This window comes from Alexandromys fortis, unplaced genomic scaffold, assembly GCF_014885135.2.
Source record: "Alexandromys fortis isolate MF-2015 unplaced genomic scaffold, M_Fortis_MF-2015_v1.1 scaffold_10, whole genome shotgun sequence".
Classification (NCBI taxonomy): domain Eukaryota; kingdom Metazoa; phylum Chordata; class Mammalia; order Rodentia; family Cricetidae; genus Alexandromys; species Alexandromys fortis.
This window is the reverse complement of record NW_026067895.1, coordinates 21444503-21450360: the sequence shown is the minus strand read 5'-3', so window position 1 is coordinate 21450360 and position 5858 is coordinate 21444503. Positions and strand designations below refer to the sequence as shown.

The 5858-nt window shown below is 45.7% G+C and overlaps 1 long non-coding RNA gene across 1 annotated transcript in view; it reads right to left on the bottom strand.

Moving 5' to 3' along the window:
* Positions 1-3324: 3324 nt before the first annotated feature.
* Positions 3325-5858, bottom strand: part of LOC126512252 (uncharacterized) — a 4349-nt gene continuing 1815 nt past the window's right edge. The window contains exons 2-3 of the long non-coding RNA XR_007594968.1: positions 4742-4914; positions 3325-4156 (exon numbers count right to left, since the gene is read on the bottom strand). This is a non-coding gene — a long non-coding RNA (uncharacterized lncRNA). The remainder of the gene's footprint in view (positions 4157-4741; positions 4915-5858) is intronic.

Genomic DNA, 5858 nt, shown 5'->3' with positions numbered 1-5858 from the left:
CTGCTGCGATTTTGTTTTGGCTCAGTGTTGGCTACTTTTCCCTCAAGAAGCTTTGGGTTAATCCGAAGGGAATCTACTAACAAGATCAAGATGTTAGGTGTGCTGTTGTCATTGGGCTGTAGGAGCGTCTGAACTTTGTGAAATGCTTTTGATTTTGGAAATTAAAATATAACTACATCATTCTCCCCTTCCCTCTCCTCCCATGCACACACTTGCTCTGTCTCAAAATCTTGTTCTCTTTTTCTTTAGATGCTGTTACACACATGCGCGCACACACATTTATGTATGTTTGAATGCATGCATGCATGTATGTGTATTCCTAAATACATAAGCACACCCTGCCCAGTCAGTATCAAATTTCTTGTTCGTATATGATTTCAGGGCTGACCACTCGGTACTGGATAACCAGTTTGGGCCTCTTCCCTGGGGACAACTGTTTCCTAATTCCACAATCCCTTTGTTGTCTGTACTTCTTTGTCTAGAACTGATGCCCCGCGAGATTCCCTCCTGCCGTGTTACCACATCTATTGGTGCCAGCCTTGTTGATCGCGGTCATGCTGGTGAGGCTTTCTGGGAGTAGCGTCTGAAATTCCTAGAGATGCAATCTCATCACAAATTTCCTGTTCCTCTGGCTCTGACAGGTCTTCCTGCCTGCTCTTCTGAAATGATCCCCGAGGCTTAGGTGCAGGAGTTGTGTTGTAGATGTGCCCGTTGGGGCAGCATCTGAAATCTTTCAGCCGGTAAGATAGATCATTTCTGCACTCGTATTGGACACCGTGCCTCTTGGAAGGCTTCCTCTCAGTTCCAGTCCCCGTTTCACATTTGCATACTCCGTTTCCAACGGCGAACATTCTGGTTTCAAAAGCCTTAGACACAAGTTGAGTAATTTGCCACTTCCTCCTACAGTGTCCACAAAATACTTTCAGTCTGTCTGAAGCCTCTCCACGGCCGGTAACAAATCTACTAAGCAAGGATACAGATAGACTTAAGGTGCTCCATCATTAGACACATCCACTCTTGAATCAAATTTTATTTGAGTATTGATCATATGTTGACCTCTAGTTAGATTTCACTGTGGTGTGTGTGAATTTTAGTTTTCCCGCCAACTTCATTTGCTATAACTGTTCAAAAGATCCGAACCATACCGAATTTTATTGGTAGTGAGTCTACCTCCCCTCCCATTGGCACTGCATCCCTGGGGGACAGAAGATACAACAGTAGCCTTCTTTGTTCACGGCTTGTGTGCAACAAAGTCCCTGCTCCCCTGAAGGATTAGTACCACGTTTCACACCCCATGCACTCTTCCTTTTTTGTAGTCTTATCAGCCACACCTGTAGCACTAACCAGCTTTCTATGGTATCAGCCTTAATTCACTCCCCCCACCCACACTCTGTTCCTAGGCAATTCAGAGTCATGTGATCACTACTTCCGTTGATTTCAGAACCCATAGAAACCCCAGGCCGCTTAGCATCATGGTTCCCCCCAACTGTAACCCTAGGGACATCAGCATGATTTGTTTTTGTAGATCGTCCTAATCTGGACTTTTTACAGGCAAGATGATTACATATAGTCCTTGGTAGTAGTCTTTTATTTAGCAAACTTTTCAAGGTTTGTTTGAGTTATAACATGTCAATATTTGGTTCTTTTTATTCCACCACATCGATACAACAGACTTTGCTGCTTCATTCAGCAACTGCTGGAGGCTTTGGTTGGGCCCAGCTTTTGTTTACTATGAGTTTCTGCTATAAACACTCAGGTATAAGCTTCCATTTCTCTTGGGTGTGGACCTAGGAGTTACTGTCTCATTAAACATAACCACGAATTTGCTCTTTGTAGGAATTGCCAAGCTGTTTCCCATAGTGACTGAAATGATTAATTCTTTTCCATGAAGATTTTCTTTTTATTTTTTATTTTTACATGTGTGTCTGTTGGTGTGTGGGTATGTGCATATGAGGGCAGGTAGCACCGAGGCCAGAGGCATTGGATTCCCTGGAGCTGGATTTACAGCTGGCTGTGAGCCTCCAGATGTGGGTGCTGGGTCCTCTGTGCTCTTAACTCCTAAACCATCTCTCCAGACCCCTGGGATGGCGAATTTTGATTGTCCACCTGACTGGACATGCAATCAACTAAGAAACTCTCCAGTGAGTGGGTTTGTGGGGGCATTTCCATGAGGTAACTGCAGGGAGAAGACTGGCCCCTGATTGGTGGCCCCTTCTGATGAGGTGGGCGGATATAAACAAGTGTGAGCAGAGGCGTGCCTGCCTTCTCTCTCTGTTCCTAACGTCTAACCTTGTTCTCGTTGCAAATTCTTCAGCCTTGCAACATGAGCTGAAGAGCAACCGTCTCGCAGAAACCCAGCAGGGCTACAGTGTCAGCCTGAGACGGCAGAGGCCTCCAGCTTTTCAGTCTGAGCAAGTGTAGGACTCTCTGCCTCTCTGGCTTGCAGATGGCCAACATCTATCATGTCAGCCATTCTAATGAAAACCCTTTCAGAGCATGTATACATTCTTTCTCTAGGTTCTGGTTCTCTGTCGAATCCTGCCTAGCACCGCGGTTTTTATCGAACCCTGCCTAGTGCCACGGTTCCCCATTTTACACTCCCACTTTCAAAATTTCCTTTCTCTACATCCTTACCAAACTTGTTCATATCTGGCATCTTGATTATAGTTGTCCCAAAGCTGCAGAGGACTTATTGGAGTGGACATCTCACTAATACACAGGGTTGTTCTTGCATTCTTTTGCCCTCTAGGGAGCTCACTGGTCGTTGGAATAGACAGAGCACTGAGGGAGTGCTGAGACACCTCTAATACATTAACTAACTGTTAATGAGGGTGGGTCCTGCAGTAGGAGAGAAGCTAGAGCGGGGGTAGGGGGCATGGACAGACAAGATGACAAGAGAAACAGACTCGCTCTAAGCAAGGCGAAAGGCTGTCACTAGGACTGAGTCTGGGCCTTTGAAACATGCTTTAGTGAGAAATGAAAGGCATTGGTTCTCCCCAGTGTCGCAGGAAAGCCGATGATGAAAGCAAATCTTGACATCTTTTCTCTTCAACTCATTTTCTTCCTTCCTTCCTTCCTTCCTTCCTTTCTTTCTTTCTTTCTTTCTTTCTTTCTTTCTTTCTTTCTTTCTTTTTTAACAGTACTGGAGGTCACCAAAGGACTGGCTGGGACTCCACATTCTCTGTGGTCGTGTTGGCCTGTCAATAAATGAAAGCAAACACCAAATGCCATAACACATCCAAATTATAATGAAATACCTCTCCGCCGGTGCCAAGTTGTTCTCTTTGTGGGCACATAATGATGATCTAGATTTATTCTGGGGCATCTGATCATAATGAAATAAACCTGGACTGCTTTCATTTCCTTACTCAGCTTCCAAATTCCTCGTAGGTAAGTCACAAGCCTACAGGGAGAAGCCAGTCAAAGACCCAGAAAGCAGAGGGCTAAATGGAGCAAGGAACCAGAATGAGAAATGTTGGGGAACAGGAGATTTAATTCTTGAATTTCTATATTGTACAATGCTTCGTTATGTTTTGTGTCTTCCGTTAGCATGTGTACATATCACTTTAGGGGAAAAAGAGTGTCATTTCACCCCAAATCTTTAGCTTGAAAACTACGCCCTTCATTCAGGTCGGTTTAACAACTAAGCCATTTGGGAGGGGCAGGCAGATGCTGATGTGGGGAGACAGGCGGTGTCCCGAAAGGACAAGGGCTGCCCGGCATAGCTGAGTTAACATCTTTCCTTGAACTTAACTGCAAGTTTGTTTGTGTAGATGTCAGAAAAGAAAAAAAAAAAGGTGTGGTTCAGGGCGTGGTCTTGAACAGGACACACAGTGAACTCCATGGCTTGGTCATTGTGGGTACCGCTGCAGTAATCAGTGATATCTCAGGATCCCGATTCCCGTTTCCTCTGGCTGTATGGATGCAGAGTGGGGTTGCTGAGTCATAGAGTAACTCTTGTTGCAGTTTTCCATATGACCACCAGACCCTTTCCAAGGTGGCTGCAGCGATTTCCGTACCTGTCCTCAGCAGCACGGCTTTCTTTTTATCCACATTCACTGTTGTTGAATTCTATTTAGTATCAAATCTTCTTGAGACCGGATCTTCTGTGTAGCCCAAGATGGACTCAAATCTAAGATCCTTCTACCTTGGCCTCCTGAGTGATGGAATTACAGATGTAATTAATGGATGATCATTTCAAGATTAAATTAAATTAATTTATTAAATTAATAAATTATTAATTAGTAAATTAAAGATTTTCTTTTTGAAGACTCAGCCTATTGACATCTAAGCTATGTAGTTCTAAGCCACAAGGGGGCGCCATTGAATTTTGAATGAATCTTATTGAGTTGAGTTTCCTCTTGTGTGGGCGGTAGGGAAGATGTGGGAATGACAGGGTCCTGGGGGCCACCTTTAGTTATCTTAAATCTGAATGACTGTTTTAAGAAAGCGGGACCAAGGAAATCTTGGTTCAAATCAATCCTAAATCCCAGACATTTCCTCCTTAGATCCTCACTTCTCTCTGCTCTGTCAGAGTGCTGGAGTGGGGACCACGGGGTGGGGAGAGCTTGAAGTAGCTTTCTTAGTACACTTTCTTATAAATCAGACAAAAATTAGGTGCCTTAATTAAAGAAAATCCCTCCTCCTGCTCCCGCCTCTCCTCCTGTTTCTCTTTCCCCTTCAAAGCTACCTCCTTTTTCTTTCTTGCACACTCCCTGACCAGCAGGTACTGAGAACTCACCTCCAAGACCTCACTCCCGATGCAGGCTCCATCAGACTTTTCTGCAAATACTCACAAGCAGACGGGAGCCAAGTGACTGGAGTGTCTGTGAGGAGGGACCCTGAGTGCGGGGATGCTTAGTTATCGTGCCTGCGCTCCACGGAAGTGTGAAGAAGCAGAAGTTCCGCGTGTCCCTGGAAGAGCCCGGTTTACAGATGAAGCCAAACTAGCTGTGGATGCTAAAAATCCATCTAGTCAACAGGAAGAAAAGCTGTCCCTAGAAGGCTCTGGTGAGGCCACAACAGTGACGTCATTTGCCCTCACATTGCCTCTTTGTGGCTTGGAGGCCACGAGGACGGCCTCTGAGCAGCCCACATCCCCTTTACTTTGCACCTAGTGCCCGCTGCTGGGTGTGCTGAGTGTCGAGGGCTTACAGATTCCCCAGGCTCATTTCCTGAGTTGCTCTCAGGATGGGACTCTTACAGGGCAGCAAGACCAGATCTTGCTTACTAAGCAAGCCCTGGGATCAGCCTAGAACTGGACTCATCAGAGGTCCCTTACCAGCTCGCCGCTTCCCCGTCTAGTCAGTTGCCTTCTTGAATCTTCTTGAAGACTATGCACCTAGTTAAGTCGCAGGCAGACCCTCAGCCTGTCTCAGGTTCGGTTAATTGAGTAAACATAGTTAATCAGCCGGGAGGTGGTGGCACACACCTTTAATCCCAGCACCTGGGACTCAGAGGCAGCCGGATCTCTGAGTTCAAGGCCAGCTTGGCCTATAGTGTAAGTTCCAGGACAGCCAAAGCTACACAGAGAAACCCTATTTCAAAATAAATAAATATTTTTTGCTCCGAGTCTTCAAGCTTGAGCATCAGCTAGAGGTGATTATTTTGGAAAATCTGACAAAATAAGATTCATTCATTCTGAAGTCTCTTCTCCCTCCTGAAATATCACTCAACTTAGAATGTCCCTCACAGCAGTCCAATGGTCTGAACTGTCCCCAGACTGTGTATGTGTGTCCACAGGTGTGTGCTTACAATGCAAACGAAATGCATGTGGAGGCCAGTGTCATTCCTCCCCAGACACTGTCCACTGAGTCGTCTCTGCTGCAGCTAAGCTTCAGGCATCTCCTCTCCGCCCC